The sequence below is a fragment of the Entelurus aequoreus genome, linkage group LG22, assembly GCF_033978785.1.
Source record: "Entelurus aequoreus isolate RoL-2023_Sb linkage group LG22, RoL_Eaeq_v1.1, whole genome shotgun sequence".
Classification (NCBI taxonomy): Eukaryota; Metazoa; Chordata; class Actinopteri; order Syngnathiformes; family Syngnathidae; genus Entelurus; species Entelurus aequoreus.
The window spans coordinates 13,021,770-13,036,835 of NC_084752.1; the positions used below are offsets into that span (position 1 = coordinate 13,021,770).

Genomic DNA, 15,066 nt, shown 5'->3' on the forward strand with positions numbered 1-15,066 from the left:
AAATGGCCCCCGCACATAACCTTTTATATGACTTCTGATACTACCTGGCATGCGCCACTGTTGCCCACAGGTTTGCTCACCAACATAATCTAACATTTCTACACGTCAAACAGTTAGCCTACAATAGCGTGTGGTCATAGTGTTAAAATTAAAGGAACCCAAAGATACTATTGCTATCTAACCCTCATATCTCTCTGAACCAAACCCAAGATTAATCTAAATAGTAAACAAACCACCCCCTGTGAGTTGGTATGATCTGCGATGACATCATCAACCTCACAAAACCAGGAAGTACTGGTTGCGCCTGCCATAAAATGAAGAAGAAGAAGAAGAACCAGGAAATACCCCAAACATTTCTGAAGATGAGCTGCCACCACATGTAAGTATCTTGCAACAGTTAAATTAACACTTTTATATACAAAATGAAACCAATACTCTTAGAAATGCTCTCAAACCAACAACATAATGATGTGAACTATACATGTTGAGACGAGTGAAGAGTACCAAGTTCATCCACTCTGTCACAAACATGTTCAACTAAATAAGTGCATTGTAAAGTAAAGTGAGTGTTTTGATTGTCACATATTTCAAACAAACCTTCAAAATAAAAGTCTAAAGTTATGTATAAATAGCCTGCATTTCAGCACTGTTTTATCGGTGATTAAGCTTGTTATCATTATGTCTAGTATAGGGTTGTACGGTATACCGGTATGAGTATAGTAGTGTGAAGTGAGGTGAATTATATTTATATAGCGCTTTTCTCTAGTGACTCAAAGCGCTCTTACATAGTGAAACCCAATATCTAAGTTACATTTAAACCAGTGTGGGTGGCACAGGGTGCAGGTGGGTAAAGTGTCTTGCCCAAGGACAACGGCAGTGACAAGGATGGCGGAAGCGGGGATCGAACCTGGAACCCTCAAGTTGCTGGCACGGCCACTCTACCTACCGAGCTATACCGCGATACTAATGAATGATATTCGATACTATACCGCCTCTGAAAAGTACCGGACCCCCACCCCCCCACGTCATGACATTGCTGGTTTTACCAGCAGACGAGCATGTTCGGCAGCGCACAATCACAGAGTACTTACAAGCAGACACAGTGTGTAATCAGAAAAGGGAGAATGGGCGCATTTTGGCTTAAAAACTAACGATAAAGGTGAAGTTATAACACTGAAACGCCCTCAGGAAGATGTGCTTTAAGACATGGCTAGCTAGCTAGCGGCTAAAGTCCATCCACCGCCGGCAGTGTTGTAGCTACTTCTAAATCACTAATCCTCGCCTCCATGGCGACAAATAAAGTAAGTTTCTTACAAGTTTCATCCCTGCAGGACGAGGAATAGCTAAACATGCTTCACTACACATCGTAGCTCATCGGCATCGAAATGTAAACAAACGCAATTGGTGGATCTACACCTAACATCCACTGTAATGATACCAAGTACAATAGCGTATCTAGTCGATACTATGTTTACGTCGATATTTTTTGGCATCACAACATCTTCTTTCGTTTTTTAAAAACTCATATTATGTTTATAAACTTAGGAAATATGTCCCTGGACACATGAGGACTTTGAATATGACCAATGTGTGATCCTTTAGGGACTTGGTATCGGATTTATACCCAAACTCGTGGTATCATGCACAACCATACTTGCCAACCTTGAGACCTCCAAATTCAGGAGATGGGCGTATTTCTCCTTCTTACTCGTCGTCGCCATGTCTCTTCTTCGTTCTTCTGCTTCGTCTCCTTCTTGTTGTGTGTGCAGTTGTGCAATGAGCTCCAAAATCCGTAGATGTTATTGTATTGTCCCGGAAGAGTTAGTGCTGCAAGGGATTCTGGCTATTTGTTGTGTTGTGTTACGGTGTGGATGTTCTCCCGAAACGTGTTTGTCATTCTTGTTTGGTGTGGGTTCACAGTGTGGCGCATATTTCTAACAGTGTTAAACTTGTTTGTACGGCTACCCTCAGTGTGACCTGTATGGCTGTTGACCAAGTGAATTGTGAATTACATTTATATAGCGCTTTTTCTCAAGTGACTCAAAGCGCTTTACATAGTGAAACCCAATATCTAAGTTACATTCAAACCAGTGTGGGTGGCACTGGGAGCAGGTGGGTAAAGTGTCTTGCCCAAGGACACAACGGCAGTGACTAGGATGGCGGAAGCGGGGATCGAACCTGCAACCCTCAAGTTGCTGGCACGGCTGCTCTACCAACCGAGCTATACCGCCCCGCATACGTTAATGATAACGCAAGTATGCCTTGCGTTATCATTAAACCAGTTAAAAGTTCATACAAAGTGTCAGCATTTCTTGACATTTTCGAGTAAAGACCGTTGTTAAACCCGTCCAACGCTACATTATTATGTGACTGGGCCGGTACGCTGTTTATATGGAGGAAAAGCGGACACCTGGACAGCATGCGGCTGTTAAGGGGTGAAGGTTTCAGGTGAGAGAGGACGTTAAAGGCAGTGCCTTTAAGGCACGCTCCCAATATTGTTGTCCGGGGTGGAAATCGGGAGAAATTCGGGAGAATGGTTGCCCCGGGAGATTTTCGGGAGGGGCTTTGAAATTCGGGAGTCTCCCGGGAAAATCGGGAGGGTTGGCAAGTATGTCCACAACTAGGGATGTCCCGATCCGATATTTGGATCGGATCGGCCGTCGATATTTGCCAAAAAATGCGTATCGGCAAGGCATGGGAAAATGCCGATCCAGATCCAGTTTTTTTAAAAATTCCGGTCCGTGTTTTCCGACGCACCGATTTAAATAATACATTCCACTTTTCTGCTGCTCCCTAATTTCCGTTCCGCATTTTCCAGCACACCTTCAACACATTCACAGGTCTGTGTCCTAACCGTTAAGACGGCCCTGTGAATTAAAAGTTACCGGTAAAAATGTCAGCTGTCTCTGTGCGATATAGAAAATGACTATATCGTGATATTCGAGTATACTGTCTCACGCAGTTGCTTTTAGCTGCTGGCATTACACGACAGGCTCTTCCCACTCCTTCTTGTGTCTGCTTCTCACAGACAGCGAGCGCTCCTTCTTACACACGTCACATACTGTCACGTCATACGTCACATACGTATACGCACTCTCCCAGCAGAGAGGTAGCAGCATGGCTAACGTTAGCTGTGATGCTAGCGTAGCCGTGTGAGCGGTAATAATGAAGGAATAATTAATTGATTCCCAAGAAAAACAGCAGGGGGTCCATCGTCTGGCGGTGGTTTGGCTTCAAGTAGGAATATGTCGAACAGACAACCGTAATTTGTCAAGTGTGGGGCAAAAGCGTTGCTATAAAAAGTAGCATTACTGCTAATATGTAGCATCATTTGAAAAGTCCCCTGCTAGAAAATGAAGAGTGTTTGAAACTCCGCACGTCAACATCTCCATTGTGTATTATTCAAACTCACCTAATTCAGCTGGCTAGTTGTTATCAAGAGTACTAAAACCCTTTTCAACATGAATCTGACAACTTAGTAGGCTAAATAACTTTAATACATGCTCGGCCAGTATCGGTATCGGATCAGAAGTGCAAAAACAACATCAGTATCGGATCGGAAGTGCAAAAACCTGGATCGGGACATCCCTATCCACAACTAATGTAAAGTATCAAACAACAGAAGAATAAGTAATTATTACATTTGAACAGAAGTGTAGATAGAACATGTTAAGAGAGAAAGTAAGCAGATATTAACAGTAAATGAACAAGTAGATTATTAATTAATTTTCTACCCCTTGTCCTTAATAATTTTGACAAAATAATAGAATGGAAAATGACACAATATGTTACTGCATATGTCAGCAGCTAAATTAGGAGCCTTTGTTTGTTTACTTACTAATAAAAGACAAGTTGTCTTGTATGTTCATTATTTTATTTAAGGACAAACTTGCAATAAGAAACATGTTTAATGTACCGTAAGATTTTTTTTTAAATAAAGCCAATAAGGCAACTTTTTGTGGTCCCCTTTATTTAGAAAAGTACCAAAAAGTACCGAAAAGTATCAAAATAATGTTGGTACCGGTTACTAAAATATTGGTAACGGGACAACACTAGTCTAGTATTATTGGTATCATCATCTGTTTACCCCCATTTTTGCAATTGTTTTTTATTTATACTTTTGTGTTTAGTTGTGTTTTTAGAACATTTTGTATACGGGCACACTTGCACACACCGGATCTTCATTCCTTAACGGCATTGCAATACCGTACAATTGTCTAGGAGTCTATTATAAAAGGTTTTGTGCTTGCGTTCTGCAACGCTCATGGCCTGGTACAGTATGCAAAAAGACGGCGCTCATATCACCTATCACCAGCTTGTTCACACACTCACAACGTTCTCTCTCACACCCACACACACTCACTCCCGCACGTATCGTAAAAGATAATAAACAAAGTGCAGACGATGATTGCTCTCCAGGATCAGTGGCGCCTCTTGCCGTATCAAAGTGTGTGCGTACACGGATGTATTATGGCTTACTAATGGTCATTAAAATTGATGACGGAGGGCTGATGAAGTAAACATAAATGTTTGTTTGTATGAAAACAATAGTGTCATGATATTGGTATATACAGTACAGACAACATAAATGACACACTACCTAAAAATAAATCAATCAGGAGTTAGACCACACATGTCAAACTCAGGGCCCTGGGGCCAAATTTGGCCCGCCACATTATTTTATGTTGCTTATCGTTGTCTTGCTGAAATAAGGAGGGGCGTCCATGATAACGTTTGGATGGAAACATATGTTGCTCCAAAACCTGTGTGTACCTTTTAGCATTAATGGTGCCTTCACAGATGTGTAAGTTACCCATGCCTTGGGCACTAATACACCTCCATACCAGCCCAGATGCTGGCTTTTGAACTTTGCGGCCATAACAATCTGGATGGTTCTTTTCCTCTTTGTTCCGGAGGACACAACGTCCATAGTTTCCAAAAACAATTTGAAATGTGGACCTGTCAGACCACAGAACACTTTTCCACTTTGCATCAGTCCATCTTAGATGAGCGAGCCCAGCGAAGCCGGCAGCGTTTCTGGGTGTTGTTGATAAATGGCTTTGGTAATAGTAGAATTTTAACTTGCACTTACAGATGTAGCGACCAACTGTAGTTACTCACAGTGGTTTTCTGAAGTGTTCCTGAGCCCATGTGGTGATATCCTTTACACACTGATGTCGCTTTTTGATGCAGTACCGCCTAATAGATCAAAGGTCCGTAATATTGCTTACGTGCAGTGATTTCTCCAGATTCTCTGAACCTTGCCCGCGAAAGCCTGGAAATAATATGCGTTAATTAAATGCTTAATCTTTTCTTACTAAATGTATTTATTTCCCTTTTGACATTAAAAATCATGTACTGCATGCAATTGCTTATGTTTTAAAATTCAATATTATCAAAATACTATATTATGATGTATTCCAAAAATATTTTTTGTTAAAATAAAGATAAATACTGTACTTAAATATCTGCTTGACTTATGATTTCAAAACGAATTATCACTCAAAATGTAGACTGTAAAATTGAGAATAGATTTTACGGTTAAATTCCGCCGACTGAGTTTTTTACCGTAAAATCAACTTTGGTAGTGTTTTTTTCCATATACAGTAAGACACTAAAACATTTTTTTTTTTAAAACATTAATACAAGATTTTACTGTAAAAAAAAACCTGGCAGCTCTGTTGCTTGAATTTTCCCGCTAAAAACAGTGATATTGTTTTTCAATTCCATTCCATGTATTCAATTGTTTTATATGCTGTAAAAAACAACACTGCTTTTACTGTAAAATTCTGGTGACTGAACTGCCAATTTTTAAAGTAAAATGTACATATATTTTTTTTGCAGCTTATGTAAAAAAATGTATTGTTAATGTATTATATATACATGTATATTCATATATTACTCATTGTTAAATGCGGCCCTCTGAGGGCAACCATAACTGTGAGGTGGCCCTCAATGAAAACACGTTTGACACCCTTAAGTTAGGCTAAACCGCATATTTACCTCTAAATCTTTAATATTTATCTAAGACAGGGGTGTCAAACATACGGCCCGAGGGCCAGATCAGGCCCGCGAACAGGTTTTATCCGGCCCGCGGGATGAGTTTGCTAAGTATAAAAATGAATCTGAAATTTTTGAATGAAAGAAACAGCTGTACTAAATGTGTCCACTAGATGTCGCAATAGCAATTCTTTGTGTCTTTGTAGATGATGCTACATATGTACAAAATAAACCACATGATGTTAGTACATCAGTCGAGGAAAATTATCAAACTACATAAATAACATACTGTAACTAGATTACTTTTTTTTTAATCTTGATTGATTAAAAATTAACACCAATGAGATGACTCATGAACATTATCACATAATTTATTCAGAAAATATAAATAACAACAAATAAAGTATATATGCTATTAACAGCAACAGGTAATTGTAAAAAAAACAACAACAACATTATGATTTGTACAATTTCAGAATGTGCTTGTTCTATTTTTAAACAAAGAAAACAATCTGAATTTGTCTTTATTTTTAAGTTATCGTGCTGTGATTTTACCAGTCGGGCTCACTTGGGAGTAGATTTTTCTCCATGTGGCCTCCGATCTAAAATGAGTTTGACACCCCTGATCTAAGACTTTTGGAAAAATAATTAGGGAAGGCTTTTTTTCCAACCTGGTTATGCCCCAGTGCATCAAGCAAGGGCCATAAACGAGGCAGGCTTGGAAGATTCCCACAGCTAACATCCTGTATAAAGAAGAGCTGAAGCCGTTTTAGCCGCCGAGAGAAACCAAAAGATATAAAAAAATTCCTCAATCACGCCGAGCCTTTGTACATTTTTAACACGAGGATGACCCGAGACACACTTGCAAGGCCACTGTTGCATTTTTGAAGAAGAACAGGGTGAAAGTGTTTAGGTGGCCAAATACATGCTCTGATCTGAAAAGGAGATTATTTTAATTCCACAGTAGACATTGGCAGGGTAAAAAAAAAAGCATATGTGTGGGTTTAATAATAGATGATACAATTCATGGAAATGTTGTATAAAAAACATACAACAAGGTGGCAAGAAATATGTCAAATGAAGAGAGCAAAATATGTTCTGGACCAAAAATCTACTGCTCACTAGTGTTAGTATATCTGAGTTATTGTGCAGAATTATGGGGAAATAACTACAAAAGTACACTTCATTCACTAACCATATTTAAAAAAGAGGTCTGTTAGAATAACACAATGTTGGCTATTGAGAACATGCTTTATTAGTACCGTAATTTCCGGACTTTAAGCCGCACCTGACTATAAGCCGCACCAGCTAAATTTAGGGGAAAATACAGATTGATCCATATATAAGCCGCACCCGACTATAAGCCGCAGGGTTTTGATGTGTAATTACCGTAGTATATAGGGGTTCCTGCTACCACGGAGGGGATTGTCGGGACAGAGATCACTGTTTGGGAACGTAAAGCGTCCCATTTATTAACAATAAATCTTTCAATCATTCAATCAAACTTTCACATCTTTGACATGGCGAACAGCATTCGTGCAGAGTACAAATAATACAACGGTGCAAAGTAAAACAAAGTGCTCGCCTGTACGTTATCAAAATAACCAGCCTACCGGTATATGAAAAGTCAGTCTTTAATCATTGTGTCATCGTCTTCCTCCTGCGTACTAAAACCACCGAAATCCTCTTCGTCGGTGTCGGAGAAGAACAGGCCGTAAATAAGCCGCACCCTTGTATAAGCCGCAGGACCAGAACGAGGGGAAAAAGTAGCGGCTTATAGTCCGGAAATTACGGTATTTATTTTTGAAATTCAATGATTTGGTGCATTCAGACATTTACAATCATGCAGATAGCAAACTATAACCTGCTACTCAAAATGTCCAACAATTCTCCTCTATATCAAAGAAATACAACTTAGATTTTGAGGTTTTTTTCCGAACATGCATGCATACAACATGATACGTCACAATTTCCAGTTTCTCTATTCAATATGTCCGAAAAGGAGTAGGAAGAAGCAGAGCTTATTTAATCCTACCCCTTTTCTTTTACAGAGCAGCTGCTAACACTTTTGTTCACTTCCTGTTCTCGATGTATTCACAATATACTCTTAGTGATAACATTAAAAAAATAAATAATAATCAGTGAAGTAAGTTGTATTTCATATGGTGAGATGAATAAGACTATCAATAAATTCAGAATGTTTATCATGGTTCTTCTTCTTTGTACTTTGTAAACACTTTCAGTTTGAAGCGTTTCTTGAAGTGGATCATATTAGTACATTGTTTGATTTCTTTGCTTAGTCCATTCCATAATTTAATTCCACATACCGATATAATAAAGGTTTCAAGTGTTGTACGTGCATACAAATGTTTTAAATTCTTTTTTTCTCTTAGGTTATATTTGTTCTCTTTTGTTGAGAATAATTGTTGTCTATTCTTGGGTAGCAGGTTATAGTTTGTTGTGTACATAATTTTAGCAGTTTGCAAATTCACTATGTTGTGGAATTTCAGTATTTTCGATTCAATAAATAAAGGGTTTGAATGTTCTCTATATCCAACATTATGTATTATTCTAAATTATCTTTTTTGTAGCACAATTAATGAATTAAGTACTTGTGTAGTTATTTTCCTATATTTCTGCACAAATATCCGATATGGTAACACTAGCGAGCAGTAAAGAATGTGTAGTGATTTTTGGTCCAAGGCATATTTAACTTTATTCATTATTGACGTGGTTTTTACCACCTTATGTTGTATATTTTTTATATGAAATTTCCACTTAATTTGATCATCAATCATTATACCTAGAAATGTGGTTTAGTTTACTCTTTCAATTTGTATTCCGTCTGTATGTATTTGTGTTTGACTTTCCCTTCTACTGTTACCGAATAGCATTATTTTAGTTTTACTGAGGTTTAAGGATAGTTACCTTTTAAGGTTTAACTTAAAACGTTGGTATGCACATACAAAACTTAAAACCTTTAGTATATCAATATGTGGAATTAAATTATGGAATGGATAATGTTCAAAATGTAAATCCTGATAAACATCTTGGACCTTGCCAAATGATGAGATAATCTTATTCATCTCATTTTATGAATGATCTTAAAACTGTTTATTCCTGAGAACTTTATTGATTATTTATTCATTAAATGTGTTTTTATTAATTGAATGCAAGAAGTGAACAAACAGATGTGTATAAAATTGCTATGAAATTAAAAAGGAGTGGAATCAATCATACTTATTTTTGGACAGGTAATAAGAAACTGGAAATATGTGATGTAACATATTTTAATTGAATGCATGTTTAAAATAAATAAAGCCATAACCATATTTACCTGCATTAATACAATTGGAAGTCAATCTTAGCACGCAACTCTGTGATGTTTGGTGCATTTTGTTTTAAATCACAATTTTTCCAAATATATCATTGATCTTGTTTGTTTCAACAGAGCCTACCTATTTTAAATAGATGCGCATTGTTCAGCAAAATTAGACCTTAATTACATCAACCATCAGTCAATGACTGTCTTCTGGGATTCTGTCAAGTCAGCAGTTTTCCTTATATCGTGTAGCCCACGGACTAAGAGACAATTTAAAAACCTTTGCAGGTGTTTTGTGTTAATTAATTGTGTTAATTGTGACTACATGACTAATACTAACATTTTCTGAGACACACATTTTTGTGTTATCTGTAAAACACCTTCAAACTTGCAAAAAATAAATATTGAATTATTTCACTCATTGTGTAATTGATCTATTTAATACACGCGGTTCACCTCCTGAATTGATTTTTTTCAGATAGTATACCATATTTTGCGGACTATAAGGCGCACTTAAAATCATTTTATTTTCTCAAAAATCGACAGTGCGCCTTACAACCCGGTGCGCCTAATGTACGGCATAAATCTGGTTGTGCTTACTGACCTCGAAGCAATTTTATTGGGTACGTGGTGTAATCAAAAGCGTGACCAGTAGATGGCAGTCATGCATAAGAAATATGTGTAGACTGCAATATGACGGCAGTAAACACCACCAAAACTTTAAATGTTCCATTGAGAATATAGAACATTACACACGGCGCTCAAAAATCTGTCAAAATGTTTTTAGTATGACTTGGATAAGCTATGAAGCCGCACCGCTTGATGGATTGTCGGCACATTAATCATACAAGTATTATCATGGTGTGTGTATAAGGACCGCAAAATGGCACGTATTAGCAGACATATTATCTGCCGTTTTGTTTCGCAATATTATGCAAAAACCAACTTTTCTTACCTTCTTGTACCTGCTGATGTGTATTTGGGATCTGCATAAATCCTGAAAATGTGCGCGCGTCCGCAACTGTAGTCTGTGCCGACACCGTAGTCATAAACCTCTTTTTATTTCTTTATCTTCTTATGTGGCATTCATCTTCCGCTGTTGCCATTTCTAATATAAAGTAGCGTAAAGTTCTTCCTTAAATCTGTCAGTTGACTAGCTATCAAAACGCTAAAAACTGTAGTGGGTTTACATACAGTAATTCACCGACGGAACTTTAGTTATTAGAGGGTTCCGGTCGGACGGTTTTTCACGGGACACATTTCCAGCGTTGTTGTTGCACGAGTGAGCCACGGATGAGGAGATGCTGCTCCGTTATTGATTTAAGTAGACTGAATGGCATTAAAACAGTTAGCTCCATCTTTAGACACTTCTTCCACTCCCGTCCTTGCACGCTACACCGCTACAACAAAGATGACGGGGAGAAGACGCTGTCGAAGGTGAGCCACGTAAATAAGACCACCCACAAAACGGCACATCCTGAGGCGTCTGTCAGAAAGCGGCTTGAAGATGATCTGTAAAACATAATCTATGCAACATTTTGACCAAAGAACCACCATTACATGTTATGTAGACCACAAGGAAGTGTTTTACATTTAGAAAAAAATCATAATATGACCCCTTTAATGCATCTTTTGTATGAAAAAAGACCTGAATAGACCCGATCATCGGCAGTGCGCCTTTTAATCCGGTGCGCTCTATGGTCCGAAAAATACGGTAGTTGCATACAAACAAGCATTCATGCTCAGATTCACATTTATTGACATTTTAGACTCTGTAATTAACATAAGATGCATGTTTTATTTGAAATTGTAGGAAGAATTAAGTCAGGGTATCAAGAGTAAATCCACATATGCAGACCGACATGTGACACAAGAGGCTGACATGTTAGACCACTCGTTTACAATGTGGCCCATTTTGTAAACAATGTAACAATACATAAATGTAACAATATGAACAAGGCAACCAAAAATATAGATATATTTAAAGAGAACTGAAAAATATTGATCTCATTACGCTAGTTTTGATCCAATATTTATATCGATACGATTGACATTTGGATGAACTGACCGCTGCCTGGCTTGTATGGAAGTATGTGTCCGTCATTAGTTGTGCGGAATTGATAAGGGTGATGTGAGAAAACCATTTTTAACAAAGAGATGCATGAAAATGGCTTTACATTGAAAGTAAACCAAGACCAAGGTATTGTGTCGTTTTTAAAACGGGGACGTGTTTCAGGGGAATTTGCAAATTAGGCCCGTTTTATTTCCCCAACAACATGCACATCCCTTGGGAATGGCCATGGTATGTTCTTTTTTGAAGATTTATGACAGTGTAAGTTTGGCTTGACATTTAAACTAAAGAAATTATGTAGACTGAATAGTAGGCTACGCCAGTACCACTGCAGAAGTAGGCTAGAGTCCTGTACGTTCAAGGTTTCAGGCTGTACGTAAAAAGTCTCAGCCATGACATATTGCCATCATATAAAATTCACATTTAACCATAATTCACAACGTTTTAATGAGAGTCATTAATCACATTCATAAAAGTTATTTTGGTAGTGAAGTGGCCAAAATGCATCATAAGGATGTTCAGACCAACAAACCAAATGCTATGTGGTGTGATGACACAAGACATTAAACATTTTGGTCCCAATGCCAAGTGACAATGAAGTCCTATTGGCATGGTGGTGGCAACATCATGTTGTGGGGATGTTTTTCATCCACAGGAACTCCGAAACTCGCCAGGAGGGCAGGGCAAACGCAGCAATGCACACACATAGCGTTGACGAGCCTCGCACGAGGCTGGGTAAAAATGCTACCTCCAACAGGATAACAGTCCTGAACACGAAGCCAAAGATACTGAGGTGAATTATACCGTGTACCTTTTTCTTATATGATCGTGAACTAGCATGTTTGTATTTGGTCACAGAATCCTTTAGAGGATTATTCTACTAAAGCAATATGCCCTTAGATAGCTTCAAAAGTGCACCTGTCCATCACAAGCTCTCCAGAGAGTGGTGGCCCTTGCCCCCAGGAAATTGGAATCCTACAGGAATGCAGGTTTGGATTTTAAGAGTAAGTGTAAAGACATTAGCAACATCTAAGTAGGAAACCCTCACAAGTAGGAGTATATGATAGGGTTCGGTTGTCACCTGACTCAAACCGATCACAGGAAATAGGTTGCCTGACCGGCCCCAAGGCTAGAACACCAGAGAGTACCTGTGTTAGTGTAAAAGGTATTTAAGGACAGTTGTCCAAGAAGAGAGCAGAAGAGTAATCAGGCCCATACTCTTTCTCCTGGAAGCTGCAGTTCCAGTCTAAGGCTCGCTGAAACAAATAAAGCTTTTTGTTTGACGATTCCTCGTTGGCGTCTTCTTGGCTCATCACCCATCACACGACCAACAAATATACAATAGAAACATGGTTGAAATTATTGGTAACCTTACACCAAAAAAGGAAAAAGCCGCAAGAATTACTCATTTAAAAGGGCTGTTTGCAACATTTACACGGATGTCTAGAGGGCGCCAACTTTCCAATGTATTTTACACAGTATATGCTGCCCTCTTCCAGCTTCTAGGGCGTAATGGACGTAACTATGTACGTACGTAACCCGTGCACGCGCATTAGCTTTGGATGTTGTTAGCTAATAGTAGCAATTTAGATAGCTAGCATTAGCTGTCATTGAATGTATATTCTATCATAACAATAACAACACTATTGCAAATTGTTCGTCGCTTCTTTTGGGCTGATTTTGTATGTGTGCACGCGCTCTCTGCACGCGCGTGTTGACAGGACAGGATGAGTGACCGCTGTAGACGGCAATCATTTTATTCGGGCCGGCAAACATTTGTACTACTGTATTTTTCAGACTATAAAGCGCACCTAAAATCCTTTCATTTTCTCAAAAATCGACAGTGCACCTTATAACCTGGTGCGCCTAATGTACGGAATAGTTCTGGTGTATGTATAAGGACAGACATATTATCTGGCGTTTTGTTTCACAATATTATGCAAAACCAACTTTTCTTAGCTTCTGGTACCTGCTGATGTGTAATTTGAGATCTGCATAAGTCCTGAAAATTTGTGCAGGTCCGCCACTGTAGTCCGTGCCGATACCGTAGTCGATAAGCTTTTTCTTTTTCACTATATTCTTGTTAAGGGACATTCATCTTCTGCTGTTGCCATTTCAAATATAAAGTAGTATAAAGTTCTAACTTATATCTCGTTATGGAAGCGGTAAAAACTACCGGTGTAGTGAGTTTACATAATTCACCCACGGAACTTTACTGTAGTTATTTGAGAGTTCCGGTCATACGGTTTTTCACAGGACACCTTTTCGGCGTTGTTATTGCTATAGTGAGTCACGGATGAGAAGATGCTGCTCCGTTATTGATTGAAGTAAAGTCTGAATGTCATTAAAACAGTTAGCTCCATCTTTTGACACTTCTTCCACTCCCGTCCTTGCACGCTACACCGCTACAACAAAGATGACGGGAAGAAGACACTGTCGAAGGTGAGCCACGTAAATAAGACCGCCCACAAAACGGCGCATCCTGAAGCGACTGTCAGAAAGCGGCTTGAAGATGATCTGTAAAACATCATCTATGCAACATTTTGACCAAAGAAACACCATTACATGTTATGTAGACCACAAGGAAGTCTTTTACATTTAGAAAGAAATCATAATATGACCCCTTTAATGCGCCTTATAATCCGAAAAAAGACCTGAAAATCGGTCAGCGGTCTTATTTACGTGCCTCTACTTCGACTGCGTGTTCTAACCCTTCAGCTATGTTGTAGTTTTTAGCGGTTCCATATCATGTCTACTGATAGATGTGATTTCGAACTGTATGCTACTTTGTATTAGAAATGTCAACAGTGGAGGAGGATGCATGTGCATGTACGAGCCAGTCTGCCCCACAACAAGAGGACAGAGAAAAATAAGCAACTTATTGACTACAGTGTCAGACCACAATGACAGACTTGCGAAAAGCTCGTCGGGTAAACCTTTACCATATATGGAGACGTCGCCAATTGGAAAAACACCTCAAGTTGGGCATATTCCAAATGGCTCGTTCTGGAGGAAGTATGAAAAAAGGCGGCAAGGTTGTTTTTTTAATATCTCAGATTGCTTTTTAAATATCTCTGTGGTTTGATTGGAAATATTTAACAATGTATGCAATGTATGCAGATCCCAAACATATACCAATAGGTAAAAAAAGTTGGTTTTGCATCATAGGTCTTCTAATAATTACAGCTGACAGCAATTCTACAAATAGGTAAATATTGTGAACAGATGTTTACTGTATTAATTAGCAAATTAATTACAAACATAGCCTGAGGCTTTAATGGTTCTCTTAGTCCAGGGGTGTCCAAAGTGCGGCCCGGGGGCCATTTGCGCCCCGCAGGTAATATTTTAACGGCCCCGTGGCACATTCTAAAAATACGATTAAAAAAAATTAAAAACATAAAAAGTGGTATAAAAGAGCAAACAGGTGAAATGTAACAATAAAATGTTTCAATGTTTACTCTAATAACACAAAGCTGCCATGCAGGCTGTTTCTTTCTTTAAAAAATAATAATGAATCAAAATCAATGTCATTATGAATTATTGACCTATTCAAGGCTCCAATTACGTCACATAAATATTCCACTTTGAGACATTTTTGGGGGAAAATGTTGCATATTTTGTGTTTGCCATATAAAAAACTAAGCAGTTTTTTTAAACAAGGGCCTAAAACGAA

General features: G+C 38.5%; 1 protein-coding gene across 4 annotated transcripts in view; it reads left to right on the plus strand.

The window, feature by feature from the left end:
- Positions 1-300: 300 nt before the first annotated feature.
- tenm3 (teneurin transmembrane protein 3) overlaps positions 301-15,066 on the plus strand; it is a 755,307-nt gene continuing 740,541 nt past the window's right edge. For 2 of the 4 annotated variants that reach the window (XM_062033280.1, XM_062033281.1), the window contains exon 1: positions 301-379. The gene's annotated coding sequence lies outside the window, so the exon portion shown is untranslated. Of the gene's footprint in view, positions 380-12,048; positions 12,187-15,066 lie in introns of all 4 variants that reach the window. The other 2 variants (XM_062033279.1, XM_062033282.1) reach the window with 2 other exon arrangements.